Source organism: Pseudorca crassidens, chromosome 6 (assembly GCF_039906515.1).
Source record: "Pseudorca crassidens isolate mPseCra1 chromosome 6, mPseCra1.hap1, whole genome shotgun sequence".
Classification (NCBI taxonomy): Eukaryota; Metazoa; Chordata; class Mammalia; order Artiodactyla; family Delphinidae; genus Pseudorca; species Pseudorca crassidens.
The window spans coordinates 9,437,961-9,460,976 of record NC_090301.1 but is presented as its reverse complement, the minus strand read 5'-3'; the positions used below and the strand labels follow the sequence as shown (position 1 = coordinate 9,460,976).

The 23,016-nt window shown below is 41.1% G+C and overlaps 1 protein-coding gene across 2 annotated transcripts in view; it reads left to right on the top strand.

Moving 5' to 3' along the window:
- FBXO36 (F-box protein 36) overlaps window positions 1-23,016 on the top strand; it is a 98,443-nt gene that overhangs the window by 23,359 nt on the left and 52,068 nt on the right. The gene's annotated exons all lie outside the window — the stretch shown is intronic.

Sequence of the window (23,016 nt, the reverse complement as noted above, 5' to 3'; positions counted from 1 at the left end):
TTCCAGTGGTTGGACTGTGGTCAAGTTACTACCCTTTGCCTCGGTTTGTTCAACTGAAAAATGGGTCTATTAATGATGCCTCAGAGGCTGTGAGAAACAAGCTTATCAATATAAAGAGCCCAGGACAAGGCCTGGCACATTGTAAGTGCTGTATGTATTTAGTAGTAGCAATAGTAGTAGTCATGAGGTTTTGATTGGAAGTGGAGAGAGTTAGTAGTAGAACAGTACTTATTACTTTTTAAGTAAGTTAAATGTATACTTTTAAAAAAAATCTCAGTGAAGAACACATAGCATCTGACAGGACTAAAGCCTCCTTTCAGAATTCATCCTCTTGCCCCTCAAAATCAGATTCCCTTCCACACTGGGTTTTCCATTTTTCTAGGCTCAAGCTGCTGGCTCCTCCCTCCTTGAGTTTGCCCTCTTCCTCCCTTAATGTCCAGTTGGACAGTTGCAAGTCAAGTCCTGTCCTCCCTCCCTTTGGACTCTGGTGTTCATCCCTCATCCCTGCTCCCCCACCCCCATCACTCCTTCAGGCCCTCCCACCAGAGTTGCCGCTTCTCTCTGAGTCTTCCAAATAGGGGAAAATACTGTCGAACCTCATTATTCACAGATTCCACATCTGTGAATGTGCCTGCTCACTAAAATGTATTGGAAACCCCCCAAATCAATACATTCCAGATGCTTTCGCAGTCGTCCCTGGGCATATGCAGAGCAGAGCAAAAACTGAGTCCACCCACTGGCAGGTTCCCAGCTGATGCCGATCAACGGTCAAGGTGATGCTCTGCCTCCTTGTTTCAGCTCATGCTGTGAACAAGTGTCCTTTTCATGGCCTATTTAGTGCCACATTTTCCTCATTTCTGTGCTTTTTGTTGGTGATTTTGCTGTTTAAAATGGCCAAGTATAGTGCTGAAGTGCTGTCTAGTTTTCCTAAGCACAGGAAGGCTGTGATGTGCCTGACGGAGAAAATACATGTTAGATAAGCTTCATTCAGGCCTGAGATATAGTGCTGTTGGCTGTAAGCCCAGGGTTAATGAATCAACAGTGTATATTAAATAAAGTATCTTTAAACAAAAACACACGCAAAACACAGTTATGTACTGATCAGGTGAAAATGGGACCAGAGGCTCGCAGGAACCTTCCCCTGTCTTTCCTCTACAGCAGTGATTCAGGATTTGCTAACTCAGTGTTGGCGGCGACTTTATGGAACCTAACAGCTGTGAACAGCAAGAATCAACCGTACGCACACGTACACACACACACACATGGACTTTTCGGAATATTTGGTGTTCCAGTTCACTTACAGGGTATTGATCTATACCATCTTGCCCCATTTCTTAGTTTGTCTCCTAACACTCTTTGCCACAAAGTCCCTGTTCCAACCAAAATGGCAATTTTTTGTCTGCTCAGAATTCGTTTCAGCCACTGCCCCTCCCCACTCCTTCCACCTCCACTCCTCTGAGGGGATCCACTGGGGTTCAGTCACAAGGACGCGCACATGACCTAGGCCTGGCCCATCATTAACCGGCCTGCCTCCAGGACAGGTGTGGGTAGTGACACAGACCGGACCAATGCAATCATTCCCTGGGATTTTTCACCCTCAATTAAAGAGAGTTGGTTTCTCATTTCTCTGGGGATCCTCAAACTGGATGATGTAGGCTTGGAGTTTCTAGCTGCCAGGATCCCCGCTGCATGAGGGACACACATTTGCAGTAGAAAATAAAGAGGCCAGCAAGAGAGAGGAGCAGAAACAGAAGGAAAGAGAAAGAGCTACTAATCTGACGCTGCCATTTTGCACCCCTGGACCGTGTCCTGCCTGAGGCCAGCCACACCACTGTCTTTCCAAGTTACCTAACCCAACAGGGTTGCATTCTTACTTAAACTACTCAGGACTGAGTTTCTGTCTCTTGAGACCAGCAGTCACGAATAATACACCAGACCTTTTTGATCTATCTGGAATGCAGTGTTACACTCTGCTGTCAGTCACACGTTTCTCCCTAACTTGGATTGCTTTTTGTGAAAAAGTTAGTGTACCTGGATTTTCTTCTCCAGCCTTAATATTTTTCAGTTCAAGACTATTGTTGTTTGAACGTATGGACACCAAGGGGGGAAAGTGTCGGCGGGTGGGGTGGTGGTGGTGGGATGAACTGGGAGATTGGGATTCACATATATATACCAACATGCATAAAATAGATAACTAACAAGAACCTGCTATATAAAAAATAAAATAAAATTCAAAAAAAAAATAGATAGCCAACAAGGACCTACTGTATAGCACAGGGAACTCTGCTCAATACTCTGTAATAACCTAAATGGGAAAAGAATTTGAAAAAGAATAGATACATGTATATGTATAACTGAATCACTTCGCTGTACACCTGAAACTAACACAACATTGTTAATCAACTATACTCCAATATAAAATAAAAATTTTAAAAAAAAGGACTATTGTTTGGGATAGACAGTAAAAGAGGAAACTGGGAATTGAGACGATGAAAAGGAAGTAAAACAGGAGTAAAAATTCTGCAGCGCAGCCCTAGGGGGGAAGTAGGGAGGCAGAGGTAGGTAACCAAGGCCTTAGAACTGATCCAGGTGGGTGCAGCCAGGTGTCAGTGCTCTGCTGTATCTAAGCTGTCTATGAGCTAAGCCTCTGCAATCTTATGTATGGGGCTCATATCCTCAGGTAAACATTCAACTCACCCAGTGTCTCCTCTCTCCTTCAGTCTTTGCTTATGCTACCCCTCCACCTGGAATACCCTTTCCCCCATCTTTGCTTAGTTATCCATCCTGTTCTCAGGTCCGCCTTCATCTCTGCCAGGAATCCCCTTAACCTGGCCTTTTTCAGGGGTAAGTTTGAGGAAAGAGCCTGAGAAATAATAGGTCAAATATAGGTTACCCCCAAATTTTCCATTTTAAACATCCACGTGACTCTGGAAAGTGGCAGCCGGCAGTGTGGAGTCATCAAAGCAAAAATAAATGAACATTTGAATAAGCAACAAGACACTGAAGAAAATGTCTCTTGACACAATCATCAACAAGGCAATATCAGTTTCTTAGCATCTCATTGGGATTGATGGGGGAAAAAATATTTCTTTTCTAGCAAACAAGAGATGATGAGTGGAAATTAGCCCTTAGGAACATAAGCTGTATAGACTCAAGGCTGCAGAGACTACGTCTACATTCAGCTCACACGTGACCGTGAATCCAGCTCTGAGCACAATGCTGAGCACACAGTGGGGATTCAGTAAGTATTTGTTGGATTAAGAAATATTAATCCTGAGCTTCCCTGGTGGCGCAGTGGTTAAGAATCCGCCTGCCAATACAGGGGATACAGGTTCGAGCCCTGGTCCGGGAAGATCCCACATGCCGTGGAGCAACTAAGCCTGTGCGCCACAACTACTGAGTCTGCGTGCCTAGACCCCTTGCTCCACAACGAGAAGCCACCGCAATGAGAAGCCCGCACACCACGACGAAGAGTAGACCCTGCTCCCCACAACTAGAGAAAGCCCACACGCAACAATGAAGACCCAACACAGCCAAAAATTTTAAAAAATAATAAATAAAATAAATAAATTTATTTATTTAGAAAGGAAGGAAGGAAGTGGCCCACAGGTAGGGAGTCACGTCATAGGAAGGGTTTCCTTCAAGATGTGACTCTGGGATTTAAATCTTTTAAAAAGGGAATATACCTTTTCTAGGGGAAGAATTCTAGGTAGGAGGGATGCATTTTAGCAAAGTCACTGAATTGTGATACCATAATTGTGAAACTGCAAGTGATGTGTTGAAATGTGGGGTATAGTCAGGGGGTTAGCATGAGATAGATAATGCAAAAGGTCACTGTCTGGAGGGCCTTGTATGCCACACCAAAGATTTTGGCCATGGAGAACTCTTAAAGGAGTTTACGTAAAAATTTAAAAATCACATTCATATTAGCATTTTAGTAAGTGGCCTTTGGCTGCCATGTTGGATATAGCCTGGTTCAAGTGTAGAGCTAGAGAGCCCTCTTAAGAGACTTTGTCGTGATCCTCAAGAGCACAGTGGAGATGAAGGGAATGTCAAGAGTTGTTAAGGAAGTGAAATTAATAGAATTTGGTCACGGAGTCAATGTTCTGTGATGACAGAGAGGTAAGAGTCTAGAATGACTCAACCAGTGCCACCAAAATAAGGAATGTGGGAAGAGGAATAGGTAGGTTTGTAAGAGAAGATGGTGAGATCCAATTTGTTTATAGTTGATTGTAAGATGCTGTTGGATTACCCAGTAAGCAACTGGCAAATTTAGCAGGGCTCTGGAGATCGGGAGTACCAATACAGATTTTGACTCGGCAACATTTAAAGCTGTGGATGAGGTTATCAGGAGGGAGGGATAAGTCAGCTAAGGACAGAGCTTTAACCCTGAAGCACAAGTCAAGGCAGAGGAATACTTGTGTTTCCACGTTTGCATCTTCCTCTTCCTCTGGGGAGAAAAAAGTATTCATCACTGATATTAGTGGCGTTAAACTACACAGGTTATTCGAGGATGGGTTAAACATTTTCCTTTCAAGTAATGAAATGCATTTGCCGTGGAAACAGTCTAATAGAACAACGTTGGTAAAGGCCTGGGAAATGGCTTCTCGTGCGATGTTAACAGGAATGTAAATTAGTACATCCTTCCTATGGCAGAAACCATTCGTTGTCCCTAGTATCTATTTTCCCCTGTTCTTAGTAAAAGATTACCTGACTTTTAGCTGAACATGTGAACACAGAAAAAAAAAAAAAGACTACGTTTCTCGGTTTCCTCTGCAGCTAGATGTAGCCACATGATCAAATTCTGGCGGGTAGGATGTTGGCAGAAGTGCTGAGTGTCACTTCACAAAAGAGTCCTTGGAACTTGGACCCTTTTTTGTCCCTTCATCCTTGCTGCTGCCTGGAATGCAGATTCGATGACTAGGATTTGAGCAGCCATCCTGCACCATGTAGAAAAGCCAAGTTCTAAAGATGATGGCGTACCAAAAATGGAAGATTCCTGGTCCCCGGGGTCATGGACTGCGTCCTCTTTTACATAAACTGTCTTGTATAACCCACATTTGGGTGTTCTGTCACATTCAGCTAAACCTAATCCTGACTGATATGCTTCCCCAAAGCAGTTGAGCAATATATATATATATATATATATATATATATATATATTTTTTTTTTTTTTTTTTTTTTTTTTTTTGCGGTACGCGGGCCTCTTACTGTTGTGGCCTTTCCCGTTGCAGAGCACAGGCTCCGGACGCGCAGGCTCAGCTGCCATGGCTCACGGGCCTAGCCGCTGCGCGGCGTGTGGGATCTTCCCGGACCAGGGCACAAACCTGTGTCCCCTGCACCGGCAGGCGGACTCTCAACCACTGCACCACTAGGGAAGCCCCAGTTGAGCAATATTTAGTCAGGTATTGTATACCCGTCCTTTGCCCTGGCATCCCACCTCAGGGAATCTATTCTCGGGAGATAATTACACAAATTTGAAATGACACATAAACTGGAAATTCATCACAGTGTTGTTTATAATAACCAAAAAGGTAGGGGGTGGCAGCGAAAACCAGAAGTCTTTCAATAGAAAGTTGGTTAAGTACATTATGCTTACCTCTGTATAAGGGAACACTGCGAAGCTACTGAAAACGGTGATGTTAGATTTAAACATCACGTGAATAGATGTCCGTAAGATGACACAAAAGATTATAAATGAACATGTTAATTATTATCTAATCATGTAAAACTAATATATACATACACATGCTCTCACACACACCACACACACACACACACACGCAATCAATCTCTAAAGGTATATAGAGTCAGAGAAATGTTTGAAGAATGTCTACAAGGATACTCTTCAATGCCTGGAAATGGGATTTTAGATTTTTTTTTTTTACTTCTCACCATGCTTTTTAATATTATTTGAATCGTTTGCTGTCAGCTTTATCATGATTACAAAAACTATAAAGCCTTTTTAATGTTCTCTTTAAAAACTTAATATCATTAAGGAAGTAAGGCGAGGAGTTTTGCCAGCTAACTGTTCAGGAAGAGGTGTGGCCATTGTTGCTAAAAGTCAAACAAGTGAGAACACACTCCAGGAAACCCGACTCAGCTTTTTGAGGTAGTCCGTGGTAGGTGGGGACATCCTAATTGGCAGGTTTTAAAACTTTCTACTGAAAAAATAATTGGAACTTAGATGATCTCCTTAACATAGAATATATTTCAATTCTTTCATTTTACTTTTCTAGATCTGGAGAGTTGGGGTGGGGAAAGGAAATATATTTATGATGTCAGAGTAAACTTAATCATCACAGATTAAATGTAAGAACTCATTACTGTCACTGAAGCTTTGAGTTTTTAAAAATGGCCTCACATCTCCCCTAGAGTAAATCTGTATAGCTTTTCTCCCCATTCCAGTCTCAGGCCATTTATTACTTTTTATGTTTTATTTCATTTTATTTTATTTCTTGTGTTACAAAAAGCTTACTTTATTTACAGAGAAATGAGATGCACTAATACAATTCATAGCAGGTAAATGGAAGTAAAATTGTAGAGCACCTTTGAAGAAGTAAGGCTACTTGTATTTAAGTAGCTACTAAATCAGTAAGGCTACTTATTTCCTGGTAGACCTGTTTATCACAGAGGACTTCCCAGTTTTAGAATTCTATAGCAATAAGTCACCTTCCTTTTTTTAATTTGAGGGATTGCCTGCCAGTTTGACTGGAAGGAGTCTGAAGCCCAACCGGCAAAATGTTTAGCCCTTTTGTGGAGTTTAATATCTTTTTCTCTTTTGTGGTCATTTAAATAACACTGCCTGAGAATTCCTTTTTCACTTTTATCACGTTGATTTCCCCAGCACCTGCCCTCACTTAGCGTTTCAAAAAAGAAGAAAAGCAGCAGACAGCGATGATTTAGCCCCCTTTTTAAGCCCTCTTGTAAAATCAGATGTGGCTGAATTATAGTCTTAATTTTTAAATGTACTCGATATGATTAAAATACGAAATTTCGGGCTTCCCTGGTGGCGCAGTGGTTAAGAATCCGCCTGCCAATGCAGGAGACACGGATTCGAGCCCTGGTCCGGGAAGATCCCACATGCCGCGGAGCAACTAAGCCCGTGAGCCACAGCAAGTGAGCCTGCGCTGTAGAGCCGGCAAGCCACAGCTACTGAGCCCGTGTGCCACAACTACTGAAGCCCACATGCCTAGGGCCCGTAGTCGGCAACAAGAGAAGCCACTGCAATGAGAAGCCCGTGCACCGCAACGAAGAGTAGCCCCCGCTCACCGCAACTAGAGAAAAGCCCGTGTGCAGCAACAAAGACCCAACGCGGCCGAAAATTTTAAAAAACAAAAAACAAAAAACAAGGCTTCCCTGGTGGCACAGTGGTTGGGAGTCCACCTGCCTATGCAGGGCACACGGGTTCGTGCCCCGGTCCGGGAAAATCCCACATGCCGCAGAGCGGCTGGGCCCGTGAGCCATGGCCGCTGAGCCTGCGCGTCTGGAGCCTGTGCTCTGCAACGGGAGAGGCCACAGCGGTGAGAGACCCGCGTACTGCAAAAAAAAAAAAAAAAAAAAAAAAAAAAAAAATTCACTTAACAGAAAATAGCCTGCTCATTCACAGCAAAGTACTTCTGTGGCAATTTCTTAATAAAAAGGCTTTCTCAGCTGTTTAATTGCTTGGTATCTTTATTTCATTCTTTTTGATACTTAAATTAAAAGAAATAAATACACAAATGCATAATGAGTATACATATAAAGATATGTTTAAATAATGTAAAGTAAATCTAAAATGTTTACTAATACAACTCTATAATTATAAATTAAAATATCAATATTATTTACATAAATAAAATTTTGTATCTTCCAAAGTATAGTTTGATGTATTCATACCCTACATTTGATGTGTTCTAGTTCCTAGAAAGCCTAGTGTCACTTTTCAACAATATAGGCTACTGGAAAAATCTCTCACCTTTCTTGATTTGATTTCTGCCGTTTGCTGGCTGGGTGCCAGTTGGATAAGTTAATGTTTTAATTTATTCAATAATTTATTCAATAAGCACTTACCAATTTCAACTCTGTGCCTTTCACCACGGGCACTGGCAGGTTAAAAAAAAAAGTCACTAAGACTTGGAGATGGCTTTATAGACTAGTGGTAGTAACAAAAGATAAACAAATAGTATAGTTCAGTGGGTTACGTGTCCACTGAATAAAACTCTGTAGTAGATACGGGGGATGCTTGTGTGGACTGTGGGCCATAGAAGGCCCTACTGGGATGTGAAGGAGAGATTTTAGACCATCCTCTACAAATGCAGGGAGACATTACAAGGCAAGGAATCCTAGAGAACTTATCCTTGGAAATCTGGGACCATTTATTCTGGGAAGAGGAGGAAACCAGGGAAGTAGTCAAATGCCGCAGAGTACAGGTATCCCCCGCTTTTCAAAAGTTCGCTTTATTCCACTTAACTTTTAGGAAAGACCGACATTAGTACCTGCTTTCACTAACTGAAAGAAATCCGAAGTGTTTTCGCTTTTATGGAAAAAAAGGTGAAAAGCAAAAATAGCTTTGAGCATTGTTTTGCAGTTACCCCTTGTAGTGGCTGCTCACAAGGAGCAAGGCTCCTTCCCCGGGAGCCACACAGGCATCTCAGCCTCAAGTCGCCATAGCCTTGAACTGTGTCTGTGAGCATCTGCGCTTGATCTCGATTTATTTTGTGCATCGGTTAGCGAGATGTGTCCCAAGGTCATCGCTTCTTTGCTTTATGCCATTCCGGTTTAGGAAAGGTTTCATAGGAATGCTATACTTACGGATGGGGGTGGAGGGGTGGCTGTATGGTAAAATAAAGATAGGTGTACCCTTAGATATGGAGGTTGGCAGGATCCTGGTATTTGCAAGATGGATTCTGTAACATGATGTGTGTGAATGAAAAATGAGGAAATAAAGACAAGGAAAATGGCTGCTTTTTCCAAGCAATTTATTTATAAAGGTAGGGAAGTATGATCAGAGGATTGTTGTAGTTATTGGAAAGGAAAGGTTTGAGCATGTTGAAGGTTAAGAGGAAGGAGCCAATGGAAAGGGAGAAGATGACAAAATGGTATAATTGAAGTAACATGAACTTTGGTGTCAGACAGACCTGAATTAGAATCTTGTTAAAAAAAAAAAAAAAAACTAAAAAAAAAAAAAAATCTTGTTAGCAGTGCAACCTTACCCAATGAAACTCACCCCCTGAATCTCACTTTCCTCAACTATAACATGAAAACCCAGTATGTAAATGAAGTTTCTTCATTCACATAATTATCTTTTTTTTTTTTTTTTGGCTGCATTGGGTCTTCGTTGCTACACGCGGGCTTTCTCTAGTTGTGGTGAGCGGGGTCTACTCTTCGTTGCGGTGCGCGGGCTTCTTGTTGCAGTGGCTTCTCTTGTTGCGGAGCATGGGCTCTAGGCACGCAGGCTCAGTAGTTGCAGCGCATGGGCTTAGTTGCTCCGCGGCATGCGGAATCTTCCCGGACCAGGGCTCAAACATATGTCCCCTGCATTGGCCGGCGGATTCTTAACCACTGCGCCACCAGGGAAGCCCTACATAATTATCTTTAACAGCAGGTGCTGAACATGCAGGAAAGAAAAAATACTTGTCCTTGCTTTCTAGGATCTTACAGACTGGAAGATGTAGTTGTAAAGAATATAAATCAACAAATTTGAGAGATGTTTAGGAGGATAAAAAATTTTTAAGACCTGGTTACTGTTCGGATTTGGAGTAAGAGAGAAGGTTGTACAGTAGACAGTGGCATGGGCATGGGTCCTAACTGGCTCAGAAACATGGGCAGGGACTCCTCATGTTCCATGGTTGAGAGCGAGAATAAAGTGAAATGTGTGGCACCCCCAGTGTCTCAACAGGGCAAACTCAATTTTTGCTAATTATTAATTGATTAATACTATTATTGATTCCCAGGTTCTTTGGAAAACAGTGATGCCTGTAGGTTGGCGAACTTTTTCTGTAAAGTGCCAGATACGAAATATTTTATTTTATTTTTTAATAAATTTATTTATTTATTTTTGGCCGCTTTGGGTCTTCGTTGCTGCGCACGGGCTTTCTCTAGCTGTGGCGAGCTATGCGGTGTGCAGGCTTCTCATTGCAGTGGCTTCTCTTGTTGTGGAGCGTGGGTTCTAGGCACACGGGCTTCAGTAGTTGTGGCATGTGGGCTCAGTAGTTGTGGCTCATGGGCTCTAGAGCACAGGCTCAGTAATTGTGGTGCACGGGCTTAGTTGCTCTGCAGCATGTGGGATCTCCCCAGACCAGGGCTTGAACCCGTGTGTCCTGCATTGGCAGGCGGATTCTAAACCACTGTGCCACCAGGGAATCCCAGGAAATATTTTAGGCTTTGTGGGCCATATATGGTCTCCACTGTATATTCTGCTTTGTGTTTATGTTTTTTTTGTTCCTTCCTTTTTAAAAATGTAGAAACCATTCTTAGCTCAAGCTGTGGTCATATTTGGCCTGTTGGCTGGAGTGTGCTGAACCCTGTTAATGCCATTCCCCACACAAGAACCCAGGAAGAGGCGGCTAGAGGAGAAGACATTGAGGTGGCATATCCAGGTAGAGATGTTCCTTAGGCCAAAAGATCGGGGCTGGAGGTATAAGTGGTGAATCATCAATATACTGATGATGGGAAGCCAAGGAAAGAGTCTTAGGGATGGATGAGATCACCCAGGAAGACTCTGTAGAGTCAACCCAGTAAGATGAGGGAAGGGCCAAAGACAGGACTACAGAAAGCCCTGTTCTTCTCCAGGATCAGAGTGAAGGTCACAGTCCCAAGCAGGCTGACCAGCCACTCCACAAGAGGTAAACCAGTTTCGGTGCAGTGGCTTACATGCTGTGACAGAGTTATGCACAGGGTCCTGTGAGGGAACACAGACGAGGCATGAAACCAGCCTGGTCTTGAAAAGGGAGCTCAAAGTAGCACACCTTAACAATCTTGTGAGATGCCTGAGAATTAGCCAAGTATTCTAGGCAGAAGGAACAGCCAACACAAAGGCACGGAGGAGAGGGAGACAAGTACAGGTACTGGTTTGTAGACAGATTAAAATGTAAGGTAAGGCATAGGCTGGGACAGATGAACAAGGCCAGATCAAGGAGCATTTTATCTGTAGTGCCAATGCCTTGAAAGGGATGGGGAGCCCTGGAAGAGTTTTAAACAGAGGATTGACACGATCCCACTGATGTTTCAGAAGGAGCACCCTGGCAGCAGATGTATGAAGGATGACTTCCAGGAGGGTAAATCAGGGGTTGGTAGAGAATAGAAAACCTTTGGACCTGTCCAAGAGGAAAACACTTAGGGTTCCTTAATCAGCAATAGGCTGGTAAATGGTTTACAACTGGTTCTCCAAGGGCAAAAGCCCTGATGCGTAGCAATTGCTGGTTTCTGTGGTGTAAATATTTCCATCATGGCCAAACGAAGGCAAGTAGTGGGAATACGGAGAAGGGCTGGATTCGAGATTTAGGAGTTGAATTGATACTTAGCAACTGATTAAATTGGGGTGAAGAAGTATAGGCTTTTCCAGGCTTTGGGGGTTTGAGATTGGGATATCACTGAAATAGGGACAACAATAAATAAGTAAATCTACATGGTCTCTCTCCCCCTACTAGAATGTAAACTCCATGGATATAGGGACTTTTAATTATTTCCTACACTGCTGTGTCCCTAGCACCTAGAACAGTAAGTGCATGGCACGTGGTTGACACACAGTAAATTTTGTTGTTGTTGTTGGTTTTTGTCTGTTTTAATTTTCTTTTTTGGCCATGCCAAAAAGAAAGATCGCGCGGCTTGCGCGATCTTAAGTTCCCTGACCAGGGACTGAACCAGGCCCGCAGCAGTGAAAGGGCAAAGGGAGTCCTAACCACTGGACCGGCAGGGAATTCCCTTGATAAATTTTTTTGAATGAATGAGTAAATGTTTCCCAGTTAAGCCACTACAGAGATCACTGCTGACTTAAGTAGCAGTGCCCATGAAGCACTGTGAAGCTGTTAACTGAAAAACTGGGTTTGTCTCTTGGTGGGTGTTGAGCCAAAAGACACAACCAAGCCAGAGACCAGGAGAAGGAAGGATTTATTATTGCTTGAAATGAGTAAGGAGGACACAGGGGATCTTTTCCAAAGCAGTGTCTTCTAAGCAGCAAAGTTGGTTAAGTTTTAAGCTAAAGGTACATGCATCTTCATGAAGAGGCTTGGGCTGTCGGTGGACAGAGTCCAAGCTGTAGCTGACTGAAGTTACAAGGAACGGGAAATGTCAACATCATCATCCCTTAGGTTCCAGTTGATCTGGTGGTTGAGTGCTTCAGGCTAATCTTTACTGCTGAAACAGAACTGGGAGTCTTTACAACTGATATATTATCTTTGCTGTTGTTACTTCTCTTGCCTGATAACACTTTGTTCCTGCATTCTTTTGTTCCCTGAAGATCATTAATTACTAATACCTGTTCAGGGGCAAGCATTGTGGCCAGGCTTAGATTACCAAATGGCTCAGGCCCCAAATGGCTTTTCTTCTGTCGAGAAAGCCGTGCCTAGTTCTCTTTCTTAGGGGACCCCCCTACCCTATCTGCTTACAGAGCTAGGGTGTAGTAGGTTGAAAAGAGATGGGATGAGGAATTTGAGACAATGCACAGACAACAGTTTGAAAATCTCATCTCTGAAAAATAGGCAACACAATGGATGGCAGCCAACTGGAGGAAATTTTATGTTACTTTGTCTCAGGAAAAATGAACCTTGGGACTTCCCTGGTGGCATGGTGGTGAAGACTCCGCACTCCCAATGCAGGGGGCCCGGGTTTGAACCCTGGTCAGGGAACTAGATTCCACATGCATGCTGCAACTAAGAGTTTACATGTCATAACTAAGGAGCCCTCCTGCCACAACTAAGACCGGCACAACCAAATAAATAAATATTTAAAAAATAAAATAAAATAAATAAGTGAGGCTGAATGCCCTCATAAATCTATTAAAAAAAATGAATCTTAGCATATAGCTTCCAGGAGCCACCCTGAGCCCTAGGACTGGGGAGCTGACAAGACATACGGCATCAAGACCTTGTGTTAAAATCACAGCCCAAATAAAAAATCAAGAGCTGAGTCTGCAAGAGAATGAAGGACAGATAGGAGGTGTGGAGATAATGTGAGTTCCACTGGCGGTCAGAAGTCAGAGGCTAGAAGCCAGGAAAGGTCTAGATTGTATGGCTTGTCAGATGATTTTGCTCAATTCCAGTTTAGCTTAAGCAGAAAGAGCCTGGGATGCTTTGGCCAGCTGTTAAACTTGAGCCCTAGAATGGAACTTCATAAATATTGACATGAAAACTCTCACAAGCTTGCATTTGTGGTCATGGGTATAACTTGGGAAAAGAACTAACTCTTTGAATAAAATGTTTCCTTTAACCTTTTTTCCAAGAAAATGCTTTTTCTCCCCAAGAGAACATTTTATAAATAATTTTAATTTCTGTACCTCATATAAATATTTTTAGGCATTGCTTTATTTTAAATTGTATATTTGGAAATTTACGCTATCATACCAGACGGCAGGCCAGACAAAACTGAAGGTTTAATTGAGGACTTTTCCTTGAATTATTTTATCTTCTTTTCCCTCTAATAAGTGTTTCCTCCTTTAAATCAGTTTCGTTCCTGGCTTAGGGGAGTTCCCCAAGACCAGGCTTTGAAATGTAAGGGCATAAGATTTTAAATTTCAAAAGCCCAAACTTTGGATGGGGGAGGGAGACGAGGTTTTGGCACAGACAATAGATTGGTTAGGATGTGCAGAGAGCCTGCCCGCCTATTCTACAACCCGGCAAAGCTCCCAGATTGTAGGTGGAAGAAGACATGCAGAGAAGCGGGAAGGAGGATTTAGATGCTGCTGGTCCAGTGAAGAGTCCTTGGCCATTTCCTTCCAAGCTGCTCTGGGGGGTGAAGGTCAAAAACCCGGCAGACTCCCCAGGTAGATTGAGGCTCCAAGCTGAGCAGACCTGCACCCTCCCCTCCCCACCAGGTGCCTCCCACGGCGGCTTGTTGCAAGAGAAGGCAGTGACTGGACGGACCTCACGGTGTCCCCAGCCATGTGGTCTGAGACTCCAACAGGACTCAGACAGTCAGAAGACGCCTCCTTCTGCATCCACCAGCGGTGCGGGGGGGGGGTGGGGGGGTGGGGGGGACGTGTTGCCAAGAGGGCACTGGGAGGAGACTGATGCTGCCCTTACCAGTTACCATGATAACCCAAGAACAGATGGGATGGAGGGTATCTCACCTCTCGCTGACTTGTAAATAATGCCATGGAGGACTCACCTCTCCTCTGAAACTTGAACTGAGCCTCCAACAGAGAAGAAGAAGGTGCCAAAGTTAATCTAGCAAGTCATGTGAGTGGCGGACAAATAAGATCTTGTACTGACTGTTATGACACAATAACATGACTCACACTACATCTTGAAGAATGAGTTTTTCTAGAGGACAAGGAAGCAGGGGATGCTCTAGGCATTGGACATGCATGTGCAAAGGCATGGCAGTATAATCAAAACATGGTACTTCCCGACAACTTGCTGGAGTGATGATAAGAAATGATACTGGTCAGGGAACAGTATACTGATGACTCATCGTGTTTGCAAAGCATCTTCTACACGGAAGATGCACTGCGCTGTATCGTGGTCTGAACGCGGGTTGGAAAAGAATTCCCAGACACAAGGCAGAATGTAAAGAAGATAGAATTTATTAGAGAGAGGGTTGCTGCCAGAACGGTGGGCCAACTTCCTGGTAGTCTGGGAGAGTCGAGCCCGAACGTGTGCTATTGATCAGTTTTTATAGCTAGAAAACAATGGAATGGTCAGAGGTGAAAATTTCATTTACTGATTGGTCGAGGCACATATACCTTCCTTCTATAGCGTGGGAGTGGGACAGGGCGGATGCCTTTCCTTATTTGGGACAGGTCCCATTGCCCAGGTGGGCGTTGCCCAGGTGGGCTCAGGAATTTCGTATCCATCACAACATGGTGGGGAGGGCGATTAAGAGTCAGGTAGGGGGTGTAAATCTGACACTTTTTCAGTCAGGGTCGTCCTTTGTCCTTGAAGTACCACTGTCCTTGGAGCACCACAGGCTGCGCAACCAGGGTGCTCCAGACAAGAGCTTTCAAGGAGATGGCTATAGAAAGCATACAGACATGAAAACAAATGCATGAGTGAATATCAAAGCATTTGAATAAAGTGCTCACGATTGCTGTTTTGCTCTTATTCTCCTTTATAATCTGCAGTTTAGCAGGAAAGGCTGTTAGATGTAACCCCGTGGTTATAATATAAAATACATGCACCGTTTGTCTCCAGTGAGCACCTCAGCTTTAGGATAGGATGCTGAAGGAACTTTGCTTACTGCCTGCGTGCTTGGGAGGGCTACATGGAGCACGCTGGGTGAGCAGCAAAGCAGTCTACCAGCTCCTCTGTCTCACCATCTGGCTTCTCCAGTCCTCAAATAACACCTGCCCTGACCGCCCTATTGAAAATGGAACCCCCATCTGCCACCCAACACTCCCTATTTTCTTTTCCTTGTTTACTTTTCTTCACAGCATTTATCACGTTCTAATACACTATGAAATATATTTACTTGTTTTGTTTATCGGCATCTCCCTTCCCCCGGCCAGTAGAAAGTAATCTCCATGGGGGCAGGGGTTTGTCTGTTTTGCCTAGAACAATGCAATGCCCCTAGTCCTTGTGAAATGTGGAATGAATGTAATGCCATGACTTCTTAGCACATCAGTCACACCCCCATCAAATGTAAGTTAAAAACCCATCCATGGGCTTACCTGGTGGCGCAGTGGTTGAGAGTCCGCCTGCCGATGCAGGGGACATGGGTTCGTGCCCCAGTCCGGGAGGATCCCACATGCCGTGGAGCGACTGGGCCCGTGAGCCATGGCTGCTGAGCCTGCGCGTCCGGAGCCTGTGCTCCGCAACGGGAGAGGCCACAACAGTGAGACGCCCGCGTACTGAAAAAAAAACAAAAACCTCATCCAGTGCCAAATATTAATTCATGGATCAGCACCATTTGGATTATAAATGTTACTGCTTCCCTCCGGGATTACGGACATTGAAGAGCTGAGGCTTCTGGTCATTCCACTAAGGCAACAGGTTGAACAGATTTAGAGGCTTTGGGGTCAGATAGACCTGGGTTCAGATTCTCCTAAGCAGTGAGTGAGTTAGGGCAAGCTTTTCTAAACTTCCTTGAGTCTTAGTTTATTCATCTATAAAATGTACAGTGATACTAACCTCCTAGGGTTGCTGTAAAGACTGGATGGGATAAAGCATAAAGCCCCCTACATGTGGTGCAGGGTATGTACTCGATGAGATCTGTTATTATTTTCTCATTATCATTTTGGGAGCTGTATTAGTCTTCTGGGGCTGTCATAATAAAATACCACAAATTGGGTGGCTTTAACAACAGAAATTTATTTTCACGTAGTTTTGGAAACTGGGAAGTCCCAGATCAAGGTGTTGGCAAGTTTGGTTTCTCTTGAGGCGTCTCTCGTTGGCTTGCAGTTGGTCACCCTGCACTGTGTCCTCACATGGCCCTTCCTGTGTGCATGTGCATCCCTGGTGTTTCTTCCTCTTCTTAGGAGGACATCAGTCCTGATGGATTAGGGCCCCTCCCTTATGACCTCATTTAACCCTCATTACCTGTTGAAAGGCCCTATCCCCAAATATAGTCACAGTGGGGGTTGGGAGTTCAACATAGGAATTTGGGGCGGAACACAGTTCAATCCATAACAGATGCTGAGGAATTTTCAACAAAGTATATCCAATTTTGATATATTTAATAGTTAGGAAATATTGAAATCCCAGAAATAAAAATGTTTTATTGGGTTTTATTTGTTTGTTTTTTGACTAGCAGGTAGGCACTGAAAAGGGCGTAGATGCAAGTATTTGGTAGCTGGTGTTCATTTTACAAACAAGAAGAAAGAAAACCAAGGGAAGAGGGAAACATGTGGAGAGAAACAGAAAGAAGACACAGAAATAAAACTATGAAATGACCCCTTACTGAATGGTAGGGCTGTACGTGAGAATGCATTTGAAGAGAACAGTACCAGGGAACAAGAGGAAATATAACTAGCTCCCACTGGAGAGAAAGGAGAGAGAGAGAGAAAAACTATATTTCTTTCTTTTCTTTTCTTTTCTTTCTTTTTTCTTTTTGGCTGCATGGCATGCAGGACGTTAGCTCCCCGACCAGGGATTGAACCCGTGCCCCTGCAGTGGAAGTGCGGAGTCTTTCTGATGGCAAATGTTTATCTAATCAAGAGAGAAACTGTCAGCTTCTTGGTCAATTGAGTCTGATATCCCCTCCTTCCCTGCCAGGGAATTCAGCACGTGTAGAGCAGAGCTCCTTCTAACTAAAATATTTTATTTATTTATTTACTTGGTTGCGCCAGGTCTTAGTTGCAGCAAGCAAGCTCCTTAGTTGTGGCTTGCCAGCTCCTTAGTTGCGGCATGGTTGTGGGATCTAGTTCCCTGACCAGGGATGGAATCCAGGCCCCTTGAATTGGGAATGCGGAGTCTTAAACCCTACGCCACCAGGAAAGTTCCTGGGGGAGATTTTTAAAATAAGTTTTTTACCAGTAGATTACTATTTTGTACCAAAAGCGAAACCATAGACACCTTCCAATTGTAAATAGTAATTTTATAAAGAAGCAGCTTACAGGCTTAGGGGCAGGTACATCTCTAAATTCACCCTGCAAAGTGGAGCCATAGACACTGGGGCCTTCCTACCTGCTTAGTCACTTTTCCTGCCCATATCCAGGAAGGTTTTGGCGAGAGGGTTCCAGATTGTATTATTTTTTCCAGGCATTGTTCCAGAATGCCTGGAAAAAATAATATTGTACTAATGCAAAAAAAAAAGAAAGAAAGAAAAGGCTCCACTTGCATCTGTGTTCAGAGCTTTTTTTTCTTGGTTTGATCTTATTGTTTTGTAGAGTACTCTGAATTTCTTTGAGATTTGTAGCACACCCATCTGGCAGACACACTTAGTATTTTGGGGTCAGGTCTCTGCAAAGTGTGTGTTAGAAGTGACTGGCGTGGCCTTGACTCACACTGCCTTCCTACACTTGGGAATGGTCCCACCATCTCCAGACTTAGAAAATTGTGGGTTTCATCAAGTTTTTTAACTGGAGCTGCAAGAGTGGATCTGTGCATCTTCTAAACCTAGGGAACTACGTCTGTATTCTTGGCCTGTCATGTTAACAAATTCCAGTAATAATTCGATAGGAAAGAAAAATTAAAACGTATCTGGTACTCTGCTAAGCACATGTACACATAACAGTTCATGTTAATCCTCCCAGAAGATATGAACAAGAGCAGGCAAACAGAGATTATGAGCCCCGCCAAAGCTACCCGCTAGTAAGTCCTCACCTGGAATGTTCCTCTGGGTCCAAAGCACCTGCTCTGATGTGCTTGAAGCCCCATTTGTGCCTTCACCTGTAGGAACTCAGTGACATCCATCCACTTTGGCATGATGTCCGTATTTTATGCTCTCATTACTTACATGACTCTTATCCCCCCTGAATCAAAAGTACTCATGTTGGATATGTATTGGAAAAAATATTTATTATCAGTATGTATAGTTTTCTTATTTATTCTCTTTCCTTTATGCAAAATATTGTACAAGTTTTGCTTTCAGAAAATCTGCATCATAAGAGATTGTGTCTGAGGTGTAAACAGCCAAGTCATGATGCATGGTAAGGAGAAAATGAGAGTAATCGTGAATTCTGTAGGACCTCCAATATGATTTATTGTAATAGAATGTTTTTAAATAAAGAATATTGCTTAAAGTTGCATTTCTGGATCTCATGACCTAGGAGAGGAAGCAAATCTAATAGCTACCACCTCTGTAGTGAATTTTCAAGTCAAAATAATAGCTTCTAATCAGTCACCTCTAGAATGTTGATTCCAAGATTTCAGCCAGAGAATAAGGATGGTACTAAAGCATGCATAATAAGCCTGAGTGTGGCGCTATCCCTCGTTCCTGTGCCACTTTATAAAATAAAAATGGTATTATTATTATTTATTGTTTTTAAAGTAATACTTTTCCCATAAAATCTTGTAGTATTACTTTTTGCATTTATCATAATAGTCCATCTAGATTTTATTTTTGAATGTAGTTGGAGGTAGAAGTTTAAATTTATTTCTTTTAAGTAGATGCCTTATATCAACACTATTTATTAATAATTCATCCTTTTCTTCTGAAGTTGAAATAATACCTTTACCATACATTAGTTTCCCATTTACATCTGACGCTACTTCTGAACTTTATTCCAGTCTACCAGTATATTTGTTTATTATATACAAATACCATGCTATTTATTTATAATCGCCTTCTATTACATTCTAATATGTTACAAGACATTATTCTTTCTTCCCAAGATTTTCTTGGCAATTTTCACATATTTATTTTATAATATGAATTTTATAAAATTTTGTCCTCTTACCAAAATAGGAAACTGAATTCTGATTGTTGTTGCATTAGGTTTATATATTAATTTGGGAGAGGGTGAGTTTCTTTTTTTAGAAATTGAAATTTCCAGTCTTAGAATATGAAATGTCACTCAATTTGTTCAGGTATTGGCGTTAGGACCATCAGTAACATTGAATAGCGTTTTTTTATTAGGTTCTGTAACCTTTATGTTCGTTATTTTTAGGTATTTTAGTGTTTTAAATTATTGTGTGTGGGGTACATTTTTTCCCATATCCATTTCTAAATGCTTATATTATAAATATTATATATAAATTATTTATTTTAAATAAAGCTTTTTTACGTATAATTTTGTATATCCAATCTCCCTATTAAATTTTCATGAATTCTATTCAATAGTAGATTTTTAGCTATCCTATCTATTAAAACACCTTCTTTTCCTTCCATTTATTTTCTTATTTTATTGTATTAGCTAGAGAACCAAAAGTACTGTTGAATAAAAGTGACCTTGTTCCTGATTTATATGTCAAGGCTTCAGTATTTTACCATTCAAAATGGTGTTTACCAGGTGTATGGGTTTGTATATATGTGAGTGTGTGTGTGTGAATATATTTTATATTTAAGTAGTTTCATTCTATCACTATTTTTCTTAGGATTTTTTTTTTTTTTTTTACTTAGGATTTATATTAGGAATGGCTACTGAATTTTGTCAGCATTTTGGGACTTTGATTAATCTAATCCTAGGATATTTTCTCTTTGATTTATTAATGCAGTGAATTATATTGATATTAAATATTAGGAATGTAGTTTAGGAAAATATATGAGTAACCTTCAAGTGTAGGAGGCCTTCTTAATATAGGAAACACAGAAGTCATAAGGGAAAAGATTTCAAGATTTAAGTTTAGAAAAAAATGTTGGGAACTTCCCTGGTGGTCCAGTGGTTAAGACTCCGTGCTTCCATTGCAGGGGGCACGGATTCAATCCCTGGTTGGGGAACTAAGATCCCGCTTGCCGCACGGTGCAGCCAAAAAAGAAAAAGAAAAAACCCTTACATTTCTGAAATGGTGCATACAGCATAAACAATGTCAGTTGACACCCTTATGAAACAAAGAATTATAACCACTACTTAGGATAAAAAGACCTTTTATGAATTGATAAGAAAAGGATAAGCCATAAGGGAAAATAAAAACAACACGATACGATCAGGCAATTCATTAATTCAACAATTTTTTTTTTTTTTTTAGTTCCTACTATATTACTGACACTCTTCTAGATCCTGAGATAATAGCAATGAGCAAAACGATCAAAGACTCCCAGCCTCCTGGACCTAATGTTCTAGCGGGGGGATTCATCTCACAATATGTTCTGGAGGTCCCTCCCCGGCAGCACATGGAGATCTTCCTCATTCTTTTTTAGGACAGAGAATGACAAGTACATACTCCTTTGTATGGTTGTGTGAAAAGTTTATTCAACCAGTCTCCTGCTGCCACACGCAGGTTGCTTCTAATTTTTTTAGCTTTTGCAAATAATACCTCAGTGGAGAACCTCGTTTATTATTAGATCATGCTAAATTTCCCTCCCTAGCTGTTGTACCATAATCATGAGATTTCCTGTTTCTCCACAGCCTTGCTAACAGTGTTTTCAGTCTTTAGGATTTTGTCAGTCTGGGTAGATGAGAAACAGAAAACACATACGTCGGTGTGATTTTAATACGCTTTCTATTATTCTGAGTGAAATTGAGCATCTTTTCATGTTTATGGGCCATGTGAATTTTTTTCCTGTGAACTTGGTTTTCCTGTCTTTTGCTCACTTTTAAAATTAGTTGGTCGTTTCTCTGTTTCTACAAACTCTTTAGGGAGATTAACCCTTTGTTGTGATATTAACTGTGAATGTTTTTCCCAGTTTATCATTTTTCTTTTGTCTTTGTTTGCTGTATTTTTTTTTAAATCAGGCTTCTTGCTATGCTTTTAGTACAGTGAAAATTACCCTTTTTAGGTTCCATAAATTTGATAAATGTATAACCACCACCTTATAATAAAGATATAAAATATTTTCACCAACCCCAAAAGTTTTCTCATGTCCGTTTGCAGTGAGTCCCCTTTCCCACCTCCATCCCCTGGTACCACTGACCTGATTTCTGTTTTGCCTTTTTCAACATGCCCTAAATGGAATCATACAGTGTATCTGGTTCTTTTTCATATCTGGCTTCTTTCACTTAGCATAATGCTTTTGAGATTCAACCATGTTTTTGCATGTATGAGCAGTTCTCTTTATTGCTGAGTAATATTTCTTCGTTTGGATGTATTTATCTATTTACCAGTTGATGGATATTTTGGTCGTTTCCAATTTGGAGGTACAGTGTATTATGAGCAAAGCTGCTTTAAACATTTCCATACAGGTCTTTGGCAACTTTGCCGTACAGAAGTTTTTTATATTTATATAATCAAATGCATAAATCTTCTCTTTTATGGCTTTTGGAATTTGAGACATAGAAAGATAATAAGAGGATTCACTATTTTTTTTCCTTCTAGTACTTGTATGGTCTCATTTTTTTTACATGCAGATCTTTGATCTATTTGTAATTTATCCTGATGTGAGGCATAAATCAATTTTCTTTTTCCAACTGGCCACCCAATAGTCCCCAAATTCCTATATAAATCTTTTAAATCTGATTTAAGAAAATCTATTTTACAATTATTTGTAATTGCTTATAGTTTATTAGAAACATTTTAAGTTTATTACAATTATTTGTGTTTATCACAAATATTCAATTAAAGTTAGAAGTTAAAAACCTATTTTTCTTTAAACCCTCAAATACAACTTACAAATCTAGGAAATTCAATTATAAATCAAGTAATTTTGTATTAAAATTAAAACACTCATTTTCATTGTTCTTTGATTAATGTGTAATTAGCTTATACATTTAACAAATTGTAATCCCTTAAACATTTAAGCGCAGTTTACAAACTTAATCAAATTACCTTAAAAATTATAAATTAAAGCCACAAAACTTGTAAATCTAATAAATTCTCTTAAATTTAAATAACACTGACAAACATGATTAAATCCTCTTAAGCATTTCAATCTATCTCATGAATTTAATATATTTGGTTTTCTCAAGTACTTCTGAAATCTAAAGAGACATAATTACAAATCTAACAAAATCAAACCACATGTTTATAAAACTGTAGAGAAACAAACTTAAAAATGTAGATGATCAAACTCTTTTAAACATTTAAACATCTTAAAATCATTATAAATTTAATAGATATTCCTAAGTTTAAACGTTGACTACCAACTTAATCATTTGCATTAGCCTATGTATTTAAATTAAAATGACAAATATAGTATGTCAGATTCTTGACAGCATTTTAAACATCTTAAGGATACACAAAGTGTAGCTTCTAGTTATAGTACTATTGTATATCTTCCCTGCCTCTAGCAGTGCCGCTAAAACGATAATTATAGGGTTTTTCTAAAGCGTAAACCCGCAAAGACAAAAGAGAATGGGAAAGGCGACAAAGGCAACAATTTTGCATGCTGAAAAGCAGATGACTT